The 13,608-nt window shown below is 48.1% G+C and overlaps 1 protein-coding gene across 4 annotated transcripts in view; it reads right to left on the reverse strand.

The window, feature by feature from the left end:
* EXPH5 (exophilin 5) overlaps positions 1 to 13,608 on the reverse strand; it is an 80,781-nt gene that overhangs the window by 50,908 nt on the left and 16,265 nt on the right. The window contains exon 1 of one of the 4 annotated variants that reach the window (XM_058686675.1): positions 8,205 to 8,458. The exons of the other annotated variants lie outside the window; for them this stretch is intronic. The gene's annotated coding sequence lies outside the window, so the exon portion shown is untranslated. Of the gene's footprint in view, positions 1 to 8,204; positions 8,459 to 13,608 lie in introns of those variants that run through there. 4 annotated transcript variants of the gene reach the window in all.

The raw sequence follows: 13,608 nt of genomic DNA on the forward strand, positions 1-13,608 counted from the left end.
GTGACGCCGTTCCTTGCGTCTCCTTACTGGCCCCGCCCCAGACTTCCAGTGAAGTGCCCAGCGCTAGGTAAACCAGCGCCTGACCCTTATCACCTTCAAGAGCATAACAAAAGCAGCCGCCATAATCAACCAATGGGAATCTGCTCAAAGGGAATTCTTCAGTGTTGGGACAGGAGATCCTAAGTGTCAACAAAACGGACTTTGATTTGCCATTCTACACTTTTTACTTTCTCTCTTTTTTTTCCTTTTTACATTTTTTTTTTTACATTTATTTATTTTTAAGAAACAGAGTGAGACAAAGCATGAGCAGGAAAGGGGCAGAGAGAGAAGGAGACACAGAATCTGAAGCAGGCTCCAGGCTCTGAGCAAGCAGTCAGCACAGAGCCTGATGCGGGGCTCGAACCCACGAACCGTGAGATCGTGACCTGAGCCGAAGTCGGATGCTCAGCCGACTGAGCCACCCACACGCCCCCTCTTTTTTTTTTTTTTCTAATGACAAAAGTAAAATTACACTCAATACAGGAGACTTGCAAAAGCTTAAAGGAAGAAAAAAAAGTCACTCATCATCCCCACAACCAGAGACACTGCTGTGTGTGCAAATGTTCACCCAGCATTTTATTTTTTTAATTTTTTTAACGTTTTATTTATTTTTGAGACAGGGAGAGACAGAGCATGAACAGGGGAGGGTCAGAGAGAGGGAGACACAGAATCTGAAACAGGCTCCAGGCTGTGAGCTGTCAGCACAGAGCCTGACACGGGGCTCACACTCACAGTCTGCGAGATCATGACCTGAGCTGAAGTCGGCCACTTAACCGACTGAGCCACCCAGGCGCCCCTCACCCAGCATTTTAAAGCAGGCATACTAGGATGTTACAGGGGGAGCCAGCCTGTCTCGGTTTTAGCTGGGGCGTGAAAGCAAGAGATTCCACACATCCAGGTGAATTGTGAGACCAGTCAGGAGAACTTGCTTGGTAGGATTTATTAAACCGAAAAATGAAAACAAAAACCAAACCAAAAAACAGCCAAAGCCTTTGCCCTATGTTTTATTGTGGTTTTACAGTTTCCAGTCTTATGTGTAAGTCTTTAACCCATTTGGGGTTGATTTTTGTGTGTGGTGTAAGACAAGGGTCCAGTTTCATTCTTCTGTGTGGGGGTACCCAGTTTCCCCTGAACCATTTGTTGAAGAGACTGTACTTTCTCCACTGTGTATTCTTGGCACAAAGATCAGTTGACATACTGGCATGAATTTATTTCTGGGCTCTTGACTGTGTCCCATGGACTTATCTAAAGATCTATCTTTATGCCAGTACCATACTGTTTTAATTACTGTAGCTTTGTAGTGTATTTTGGAATTAGAAAGTGTGCTGTGAGTTCATGGATATAACACCAAAGGCAGGCAAAAATAGATGAGTGGGACTATATCAAACCAAAAATTAGCTTCAGCTCAGCAAAAGAAAGAATCACCAGAGTGAAAAGGTAACCTATGGGATGGGAGAAGACATGTGCCAAATAACATCTCTGATAAAGGGTTAATTTCCAAAAAATCTAAGTAACTCTTACAATTTAACAGCAAAAAAACTAATAACCTGACTTAAAAATGGGCTGGAGGCACATGGGTGGCTCTGCTGATTAAGCGTCCAACTCTTGATTTCGGCTCAGGTCATGATCTCACGGTCGTAGGATCGAGCCCCATGTCAGGCTGTGCACTGACAACACAGAGCCTGCTTGGGATTCTCTGTCTCCCTGTCTCTCTGCCTCTCCCCCCCGCCAAAATAAATAAACAAACATTAATAAAATAAAATAAAATAAAATAAAATAAAATAAAATAAAATAAAATAAAATAAAATAAAAATGGGCTAGGAACTTGAATAGACACTTCTCCAAAGAAGACATCCAGATGGCCGACAGACACATGAAAAGATGGTCAACACCACTCATCATCAGGGAAATACAAATCAAAACCACAGTGAGATACCACCTCACAACTTGTCAGAATGGTTATTTTAAAGACAAAACAAAACAAAGAAAATGTTGGCAGGGAGGAAGGCATTGGAACCCTTTAGTACAGTGCTGATGGGGATGCAAACTGGTGCGGCCACTGTGGAAAACGGTATGGAGGTTCCTCAAAAAATGAAAAAATAGAATATGGTCCAGCAATTCCACTTCTGGGAATACATCTGAAGGAAATGAAAACACTAGCTCCAAAGATATCTGCACCTCCCATGTTCACAGCAATATTATTCACAATGGTGGAAAGCTGTAGAAAGAATTAAATTCCATCAACAAGTGGACTTTTTAAATGGGATAGAAACAGAAAAATAAATTTAAAAAAATAAATGTGATAGAAACATAGAACGGAACATTCTCAGCCTTTAAAAAGAAGGAAATTCTGCAAATGTGACAACATGCATGAGCCTTGAGGACGTGATGCTGAGTGAAATTAGCCAGACACAGAAGGACCAACACTGAGTGATGCCACTTATATGAGGTTTCTAATATAGTTAAACTAATAGAAGCAAAGGATAGCACGGTGGTAGTGAGGGGGAGGGCGATGGGGAACCGCTAATCAAGTATAAAATTTCAGTTCTGCATAAACGAGTACGTTCTAGAGATCTGCTGAGTAACACTGGGGCCAAAAGATAAAAACACTGTATTACGCGCCGATAACCTTAAGAGGGTAGAGTTCACGTTAAGCGTCCTTACCAAAAACAAGTCCAAAGCCTTCTTGTTAAGATTACAAGTCCCCTACCCCCACTGGGTCAGAAGAGTGGAGACTGAGGAGCCGTGAGCAGATTTTCTTCAGAGAGGGGGGCTTTAACAGCATCGCTGGGCTTTCATCTATGTTGCCGACAGTTTAGGGGAAAGGCTGCCTGGTGTCCGACTCCAGGGCAAGAAGACGAAGTTCCAGAAGCTGGTGCCAGCCGGCGCAGAGTAAAGGGAGACTGAAGGGAGGTTGCCCAGCTGGCAATCAGTCCTCACTTCCAGGGTTTCTCGGGCAGAAACACTGTGTGTGTTTCCCACGGACGAGACATGAACCCCCGAAGAGGCCGGGGAGGTGTGGGGTTCTCTTAGTTCATTTCCACCAGAGCTAGCTCAAGAGGTAAAAAGTCCTTGGTGGAAAGAGGCTGTGGGCGAACCACTGGGCTCCTAGGGACACGGCGAGGTTGGGCAGAGAGCAGGGGACACCAGACCCTTTCACCAAAAGCTGCAGGAGAACAGAGCCTAAAAACCCCACGTGAGCTCGCAAGAGGCAAATGTAAACATCTGTCTCCCCAGAGAGTGTGGGCGCCATCCTATAGCCATCTCAGTCACCCCCACACCCCTACCCAAGCCTGTACCTCTCTGCCCACCCACCCACCCCCTACCTCCTCCCTTCAGGGCAGGGGGAGGTGGAGGCTTTGGGGGAAAGGGAGGATCATATCCCTGTCGCCGTTCTGGGCTTCTCCCTGATGCGCACAGTGAGTGTGCCGGGGGAATGGCTGCTGCTGGGAATGAGATCGGCATTAGTCAGGTACCAACCGGTCTAATCACCACATTGACCTGACACTGTTTTGTGGCTTCAAGTGACCAAGGACTTTTATTACCTAACGGCGAGCAGAAAAGTCATGGGACTGGTCATGTTTTACCCAGTGGCAATTACAGGCAAAACCAGAGACGCTCTCTGATGATGTCCCAGGAGTCCAGCTTGGTCAACGTGACACTTACATGCATATGCGTTTTGTAACAATGCCTTTATGCAACAAATACTGTCTTGCAGCTAAGAATTCTCACTTAGCATTATATTAAGAATGCTGTGCTACATCGATATTTTCTTATCATCCTATCTCGGTTCCATAATATATATACCTACTCCCTTACTGTTGGATACAGGAGTTGTTTTTATTATTTCACAAGCAAAATTGTTGAAATGCACATAGTTTAAACTTAGCGCTGTGTACCTCTACGATTAATTCCTTAGAATAATAAATTTGTTTGAAGTGGGATTGATGAGACAAAGGACAGACATGTTTCAGTGACTTATGAAATGTATCACAAAATTGCTCAGGAGAAATGTGATATCAAAATTTTCTCCAACCAGCAGATTCTCTATGAAGGAAAATTTCCCTACGTCTTTGCCAACATGAATTATTATTGTTCTTAATAATCTTTGCTAAACTGATACCTGATAAGCAGAAAAAAGAGGGAGGGATTCGTTAAAAAAAGGTCTGATTACTGGAGAAGTTATTATTTCGTACGTTTTAAAAAAATTTTTTTTTAACGTTTATTTATTTTTTGAGGCAGAGAGAGACACAGCATGAACGGGGGAGGGTCAGAGAGACAGGGAGACACAGAATCGGAAACAGGTTCCAGGCTCTGAGCCATCAGCACAGAGCCTGACACAGGGCTTGAACTCACGAACCGCGAGATCATGACCTGAGCCGAAGTCGGCCGCTTAACCGACTGAGCCACCCAGGCGCCCCTATTATTTTGTATGTTAACTGCATATGCGTGTGTGTGTGTGTGTGTGTGTGTGTGTGTGTGTGTGTGTATGTGTGTTTTATGACTTACTTGCTCAACACCTTTGCTTATTATTTTAACCCAGGTGTCATGGAAAATATCAGCTCTCTGAAGCTCAAGGCCAAGGACAAAACGGATGTCAGAATTGGTAACTGCTGGTATTTGCTTCAGAGAGTAGCTCGCAGACGGGCCCTATGGCATCAAGCAGGAGCTCAGACTGGCTCCTACAACAGACCACAGAGCAGGGCTGAATGTTGTCTTCAAAGAGTTTTCTTGGTTGTTTACCTGCCATTATTCCTCTTGCTTCTGTTCAGGCTGCTTGGTAAATACAAAGAGAGGTGTTCTGTGGCCCCAGGACACAGACAGGACGGTCAGAGCCACTCTCTAGCACTATCTTCACCTTTTCCCATCCAACTGCCCCAGACTGGCTTGGCTGCACAGAATCCCTGTCTGCGCGTGTGTGAGGGTGCCGGGCCTGGAGAGCGGGGACACTCAGATGGTGGGGTTCTGATCCCTTTGTTACCTGGGCTGATCAAGTAACATTTATGCGTCTCATTTTCCTCTCCTGTAAACTCAGTGCCTCGTGACCAGACACCCGACTTACCCACGTGGACTTGTTTTCCACTGTCCTCCCATTTAAACCCCAGGGGCAACCATTCCAAACCCTATGGCCATATTCTCCGGGCTTTTTCCCAAGTTAGTCTCCTCTGCTCGCAATGCCCTTCTTGACGTGTTCTTTGTCCCATCATTCAATTCAGTGCTGGCAATGAGCTAAAGGATTGAAAATAAAATGAATCTGGGACGCCTGGGTGGCTCAGTTGGTTAAGCGGCCAACTTCAGCTCAGGTCGTGATCTTGCGGTCCGTGAGTTCGAGCCCCGCGTCGGGCTCTGTGCTGATGGCTCAGAGCCTGGAGCCTGTTTCAGATTCTGTGTCTCCCTCTCTCTGACCCTCCCTGTTCATGCTCTGTCTCTCCCTGTCTCAAAAATAAATAAAACGTTAAAAAAAATTAAAAAAAAGAAAATAAAATGAATCTAATTCAACTATAATGAGCATGTGAGTTTGCAAGGACGCCGTGAACACACTAGGAGATGGCAGCTCTAACAGCAGGCAAGGACATGTACAAAATAGCTGTGTCACAACACGGGACATGATAGATTCTTAAAAGAAAAATAGTTTCTCTACTCACAACGCTTCTGACACTAAGTGCCCAGAGTTCGTGCAGACCCCGTAGGTTAAGGGCTCAATCCCACAAGATCTGACCCCACTCCAGACACTCATCTCAAACCCAGGCTCCTAGTACTTCTGACTGAGCGCCCGAGGCCGCTCTTTTTGGATTTGAGAATTTGCTGGAAAAGCTCACAGAACTCAGGTAAAGTTTACTTCTTATTGCCGACTTATTACAAAGGGTATTTGTAAAGGATACAAATGAACAGCCAGATTAAGAAATACATAGGACAGGGTCCAGACGTGTCCTGAGCAGGGGAGCTCTGTCCCCATGTCCCCATGAAGTTTAGGGGTGTGCCACCTCCTGGCATGTGCATGCATTCTCATTGGCCAACCCACAAGCTCTCCGAACTTTGTTGTTTAGGGTTTTATAGAGGCTTCATTATGTAGGCACGGGTGATCTAACCATCAGCCATTATTGATTAAGTCAGTCTCCAGCCCCTACCCTGTCCACCTCTCCCTGGAGGTCACGGGTTGGGGCTAAAAGTTCCAATCCTGGTTCCTCTGACCCCAACTTCCAGGAGTTACAGACCCAGGTTAGGGTGAAAGGATCTTATTATGAATAACAAAAGACTCCTCTCATCCCTGCCACTCATGAAATTACAAGGGTTTTAGAAGCTCGATTCCAGGAACCAGAGACAAAGATCAAATATATATATTTCTTATTATATCACAATCATGTAATAGGAAACCAAGACTCTTGCCTTGCAATAATCAAGAAGGATATGATTAGTGCGGGGAAAGCATTGGCGGAGAGGGGTCGTAAAGGACAGGTGGGAATATACTTCCTGGAGTGTAAGCCCTACTAGGGCAGAGTCTCAATTTGCCACTGTTCCTCACTAGTGATGCTTGTTCTTCAGTGAATGATTGAAGGATTTGGAAAATAGATTGTGTGTGTGTAGGAAGGGGATATAGTTGAAGATCGTCACTGGTAGAGAGAAATTTGAGCAAAGGAAGTGGCTTTGGTTTGTTTTTGTCTTATTTCTGTGTTCCTAGTAAGCTTTTATTTGCTGGCCTTGCATCAAGAGAAATCGTCCAAGCTTCCTCATGGAAGTCAGTCATTATCTACTAATATTTTTGTTACTATCCTGTGTCACTGGGCTATAAATAAGGGTCCCAGAGACTCTGAAATTCTCTCAATTCCTTGTTAGACACATATGGGAGAAGGTTCAGTACTAAGATCATACAGGTCTTCTGGAGGCTTCCTACACTCTCTTATAAAGAACAGATCTTGGAGGGGAAGTTAAAGATTTCGTTTCGCGAGGGGCGCCTGGGTGGCCCAGAGGGTTAAGCGTCTGACTCTTGATTTTGGCTCAGGTCATGGTCTCGTGGTCTCACGGTCATGAGATTGAGCCCATCCTGTTTCCACGTGCTGAGTGTGGAGCCAGCTTGGAATTCTCTCTCCTTCCCTTTCCCTCTCTCTCAAAATAAATAAATAAACTTAAAAATATTTTTCTTTTTCTGGCCTCATGTCTGTCACTCACACAAACACCAATACACTGGGTGACTGCTCCTCGATTCAGCAGATTCACCTAAATGCCGGAGATAAGGAGAATGACACATCACCTTTCGACACGCAGTTAACTCCTGTTTCATCAGAAGTGATTCTGTGCCTCTCCAGTTATCATTTACAGATTAATAAGTTCAGTGATAAAGTGTAAACAGGTAGCCTAAATCTCATTCTCCTTGTGCAACTTTAAAAAATTATTTTTAGCAATTTCTGCTTAAAAAAAAAAGCGAACACGTAGCAGAAGTTACTGAGGGTGAAGAGATCCTGGGGTGGGGGGGGGGGGTGCGGGGATGAAGGCAGGGGTGAGGAAACACCACAGTCAGTCTGCCATTACCCACAATACACAAACACCAGCCTCATTCTTTAGGATTTTAGTTCCCAACACTGACACCAGAATGGCCTTTCTGAATTGAAGATTTGCACGTCTAACTGCCGATTAAAGTTCTGTAAGTGTGTGATGCAGATTTGGCACAAAGGGAGCGTTAAGAAGCCGGAATTGGGAGTCTTTCTCCCCTCATCCGCAGCCCGCTCATCCGCCTCTCACCACCAACCCCTCCGTCTCTCTCTCTCTCCAAAACCCCTGCCACCCATTAGTTACTTGGTCATGTGCAGTATACGGTTTCAATTTTCATGCCCTGTCCGCCCAAAGAGATTATACATTTCTTGGGTTCTACACTCTGCGTTTACCGCAGCAGGTCCTCAAAATACTTGTCAAGTAGGTCTTATTTGACTGAAATGAAAATATCACTAATCTGGATCCCCAAAGAAGCTGCCATTTATTTAGATAAACTCCCGTCACGGTAAACGTGGCAAGGGGCATCTTTTCCCTTGCTCGTCATGCCCACTGATGGCACTGCGTTCAGCGTGGCTGCTTTGAACCCAGAGACATACGTCCGATATATTCATGCGGGTTCTGGACTACCCGGGCCAGACGAGCTGCCAGGGGCTCCGTCCCGGCACACAGCAGCTTACCTGGTCGGTGTTAGGTGGCACGGGGTAGAATGCTGCCTTTCTCTCTCTCTTTAGTGACTCGGGACAAGCTTCAAGACCGAGATCGCCGGTGCCCGAGCCTGGAGCACGGGGGTGCACCGGAGAGAGGAGACTCCCCCCTCGTGCTGACCCGTACAGAGAAGGGCACTGTTATCAGGTCAGCCTGCCGCTTCTTCACGAAGGGAAACAGCGCTTGAGATGTCTGGTGTTTTGTGTTTTTTGTGTTCTTTGGCTTTTTCTTTTTGGAGGGGAAGAGGGCCTTAATCAGTCAGCCTCAATTAGTTTTGCTGAGCACGGGAGCGAGCAACAGCTCCCGACAGGAGTCCCAAGGTGACGGGGAGGAAATGAAAGCACCTGCAGGTTCCCGTGGCTGCCTGGGCGCCTGCTGTCTGGCAGGCTGTTCACCTCGGCCCGCCGTGTGGTGGTTCCTGTGGGTCAGTCCCTCCTCGGCCGTCAGGCGGCTGCTGGCAGCCTCTGCCCGAGAGTCCTTGACCAGGCCATCTGGACCCGGGGAGCGAGTTCCAGTCTCCCTTGCCAGGACTCTGCTTTGAATTCCGCCCACCCCTCCCTGGATGGCGATCCAGGCCTAAAATGTGACCTTCGTTGCCAAGAGGTAAAGTACATCCTGAGATGAAGTAGCTCGATGTTTAAAAGGTGGTGGAGGAATTGAGGTCCTTTCGCACTCTCTGGACTCACAGAGCGTAGAATTTACTGGAATCTCCCAGTTTCAGTGTAAACAGCAGGCCAAATGTCAAAAGCTCCTCAAAGTGAGAAACCTGAGTTCACACGAACGGTCCTCTCTCCCTTCTCCAGCCGATCAGCCCCAAGGCCTGCTCGTTTAATTTTCCAAATATCTCTCGAGCCTTTCCCCTTCTCTGCATCACCAGTCAAGTCCCCTACACATACCTCGTGTCATCCTGGCGTCCGCCGCACCCAGAGCCATCTACCACTGACGGTCACTCTACTGCGACAGGCATCCCAGTGGCTCCACAGGCCTTCAGTTTGTAGCGAGCCCTCTGGCCGGGGACTGGCTTGCACTTTGTATTCTAGTGATCCTCACTCCTGGCGATGCCCATAGGTCCCCGCAGTCCTCCACACCCCATGTCTTCCCTACCACCGTTTACCCCATTCAGAATCTGCTTCCCACTTCTGTTCACCCCACACCCCCTTCCAGACTCAAGTCGGGCATCGTCTCCTCCTCCACGTCTTCCCTGAGACCTCACGTGGGGTTAAATGACCTCTGTGTCCCTGTGCACAGCTAGCTTATTGTCTGCCACGTTACAGGAGATGAGCTGGGTTGTTTTGTTTTTTTTTTTTTAATGTTTGTTTATTTTTGAGAGGGGGAGAGGGGCAGAGAGAGAGAGAATCCCAAGCAGGATGTGTGCTGTCAGCACAGAGCCCCATGCAGGGCTTGAACCCATAAACCGTGAGATCACGACCTGAACCAAAATCAAGAGTTGGACGCTTAACCGACTGAGCCACCCAGGCGCCCTTAGAGACGCTGTTTTAAAACGTTCTCCCTCCCTGGTTTTGTATCTCTGGTACTAGGGTCACAGCAGAATCTCAAGGACATCTGCTAAATAATGAGAGCTGCTCCACAGAAGTGCTGCTGAATCCACGATATGGGGGAAAAAATCTATCTTATGGGGCTCTCACCCCAAGAGGAACACAGGGGTACCCAGCCTCTGACCCCCAGTGCTGCGAGGCACCACGAGGAGGGTCCTGGGGCAGCGACAGGCTCCACAGACAAAGGCCTTCACGCTGCCAACAGGAGCTCGTCACACCTGGAAATGCCAAGAGAAAGACGTGAAATTGCAGTGCAACTCCCAACACCTGATGCTGACGACTGACCGACCTGCAATTAAAATGTCCTGACGACTGCTGCATCCCGGGAGGGTAGGCCGGTCCAAGCCAAAGGAGGTGGGGCCCCTACCTCCCCAAGAGACCCAGGCCCCTAAAGGTGAAGACGCTTCCATTTTTGCCACCCGTGAGTGGCCTGGAGCACCTCACAGAGGAAGGTCAGATGAGCTGAGAACAGAAAAGCCTTTTTATCAACTTTCACGATGAGACTATCATTGTTCGGAAGCACGGCTGGGAAATTGTGCCATTTACAACACTTGTTAGTGGGTCCTTAGACCCATGGGAATTGTTTCTAATAAAAAAAGTTACAATAAAAACGTATGTATCTTTTTGGGGCCGTAAGCGCTCCTGAAGCACCCGTAAGGCCCAGAGCAGGGTGTGGAACATTGACACATGGGGCAAATGAAAAGCAGCTGGGCGGGAGGCTGGACTCAGAGCTCCGCGGAACCCGGGTACAGAACGCCAGGCAGAGTGAGGCGAGGGTGGGGTACGGTGTGCTTTGAAGGTGGAGACAGCTACCCTGCAGGGAATATGTTACTCATAAACCTTTTAAAGACTTTTGCCTGGACGGCAGTGGCCAAGCAATTAAACTGCTGTGGACAGACATGACCTAATTTATTGGCCCTTCCAGCTGCCTTGCGTGGAGCCGAGGTTAGTATCACCTACAAATGAGAATGTGTTTGGACGGGATGGGGGGTGGGTGGGTGCTGAGAATAGGGGAGAGAGTGATGTCCTTAAGGAGGGAGGGGGAATCCCCAGGAAGCGGAGCAGAGAGAGCAGGAGCGTGGCCAGGCCCTCCCTGACACGCTCCCCCACGAGGAACGAGCCCAGCGGAGCTGTGGTGCTTTGCCTACTCTGGGGGGTGAAGCACCAGTACCCACGACTGAGGGGCGGCTTTCAGAAAGCAGAGCACACACTTCTGTGCTGTGTGGCTTCTGTGCATCCTGACGGGGAGCCACGACATGCACAAACGCACAGGAATTCGGCCGGCAGCTTAGACCACCCTCAATTATACACAGTCCAAAAAGCCATTTTTTAAAAAAAAAAAGTTTATTTTTTGACAGTGAGCGAGCATGAGCAGGGGAGGAGCACAGAGAGAAGGGGACAGGGGACCCCAAGCAGGCTCTGAGCTGTCAGCACAGAGCCCGACGTGGGGATTGAACTCTTGAACTGTGAGATCATGACCTGAGCCGAAGTCGGACGCTCAACTGAGCGAGTCACCCAGGCACCCCCTCAAAAAGCTGTTTTTATATAGCTTGCTGTGATCTGGAAGCAAAGAAGAAAACCACACATAAAACACACAACAGCAATTTTTTAAAAAATAGGCTGTTAAAAGTTCTGCAGTTTAGGGGTGCCTGGGGGGCTGGGTCGGTTCAACGTCTGATGCTTGGTGTCTGCTCAGGTCACGATCTCACAGTTTCATGGGACTGAGCCCTGCGTGAGGCCCCACGCTGACAGCGCAGAGCCTGCTTGGGACTCTCTCTCTGCCCCTCTCCCGCTCACTCTTTCTCTCTCAAAACAAATCAACATTTAAAAAAAGGTTCTGCAGTTTCAAAGCCTAAAAATAAAAAGGGAAAAACCTGGGTCCCCAGCTGAGCTCTGCCACAATTTAAATGAACATGCTGGCTGTTTTTAGGGGGTTTCATATAGACCCACAGATGGTCCTTGGCCATGGGGGAGCCTGTGACGATTTTGTCTGCGGAGCTCCAGGGCCCTGCTGTCACTCCTGCCTGCGTGTCAGCTACATTGGACAACCATTAAGGATTCCCACTTAACGGAGGTGGGGGGGAGGGGGAGAGCCTCGATTCGCGGGCAGCCTCGGGGCTCACGTGGATGGTGAGCTCACTGGTGTGGCTTCCGGGGTGGGACTGATGGAGATCACAGGGGCCCTCGACCTGACCCCACACTGCCACTGCGACGAACTCTGATCACATGTCCTCTCAACTGCCATCTAACGCCCTTAAAACTGAGGTATTAATTTCCCTTCGAACCGACACTTGTCCACCTGCCTCCACCATCCCTTGCCTGGATCACTTCACCCACAGGGCCACAGAACATGCGGCACAAGTGCCTTGGGCACCGTCAGAGTCGTGTGTTCACGTCCCACATCCACCAATGGACCTGACTATGTCCTGAGACTCTTTGAGAAAAGAGAGAAATCAGGCTAATAATTTCCGGGGAAAATAAGGATAATCGTATTCATTCTTTCTACCTTGTTTAGGGGGCTCAAGTGCACCCAGTAGGCTTTATACTAGTGCATATAGTTAAGATGTCACCAGTCAAGTATTCCTGAATAATCACAGCATCAGCACAGAGAGGTACATAATTCCTTCCTCTTGCCTCCGGCCAATCTGTACTGACCCCAGGCTGCTTTTCCCTTTCAGAAACTCCTTGGGCTTCCCCGTGGCCTTCTTTATCTGTTCCCTCCTACTTCCTGACCTTGAACATGACCACTCAACAGTCAGTGTGCAGGACCTGTGGCTACAGCAAGACAGCAAGTTCCCAAGAACAGGATCTAAGCTGCTTGTGGATATGACAGCGTTTGTGTTTGTGCATAACCCACACTTAGTGGGCAGTGAAACAAAACAAAGCAACAAAAAGCAAAAAGCACTTCTTCCCGTTGCCAGACTAAACAGCTCCAGGGACAGAAGGTTCCCTTTTGATCCTACCAAGCAGTTTTATTTTATTTTATTTTTTGATTAAAAAAAATTTTTTTTAATGTTTATTAATTTTTGAGAGACAGAGAGACACAGCATGAGCAGGGGAGGGGCAGAAAGAGAGGGAGACACAGATTCCGAAGCTGGCTCCAGGCTCTGAGCTGTCAGCACAGAGTCCGATGCAGGGCTCGAACCCACGAACCATGAGATTATGACCTGAGCTGAAGTCGGACGCTCAATGGACTGAGCCACCCAGGCGCCCCCCTACCAAGTAATTTTAAAGTGGGAAAGCACTAGAAACAAGGTTCCTTACATCTGACGCAGGCACAGCCCTCTCCATTGTCCTTTGCTAGGACTCCTGGCTCTCCCCTCCCAAACCACAGGGTTTCCAGAAAATCAACACTCCCTGAAGTTGTGCAAAGGAGTGTAGGAAAGATGTGCCAGGAGGAGTCAGTGCCCGATGCCCAGGCAGCCAGGCTGGGATTGCTTCCTGCACAAGGGAGTCATCTAGGGAGCTTTAAAAAGATACCCATGCCCAGCCTGATCACAGACCGATTAAGCCAGAATGTCAGGGTGGGGGTCTGGCATTGGTTAATTTTGAGAGCTTCTCAGGTGGTTGTCATTTCAGCCAGGTTTGAGAACCCATGTCTTAGCAGAGCCTGTGGGCCAGGACCTGTCATCATAGAGACCAAGAAGACAACAAGTATCTTAGTGCACAGGTGGGCACACAGAAAGCAAATGCAAGCCCCTTCTTAGCACCTGCCACACCAACACTGTATCACTTTTAGCTGAACTAGATGGTCTATGGCCCCTGCTCAGGAACTGCAGTTACTACACTTGCCCCCAGAGGGTGCTGCAGACTGACCCTA

Source organism: Neofelis nebulosa, chromosome 10 (assembly GCF_028018385.1).
Source record: "Neofelis nebulosa isolate mNeoNeb1 chromosome 10, mNeoNeb1.pri, whole genome shotgun sequence".
NCBI classification, from domain to species: domain Eukaryota; kingdom Metazoa; phylum Chordata; class Mammalia; order Carnivora; family Felidae; genus Neofelis; species Neofelis nebulosa.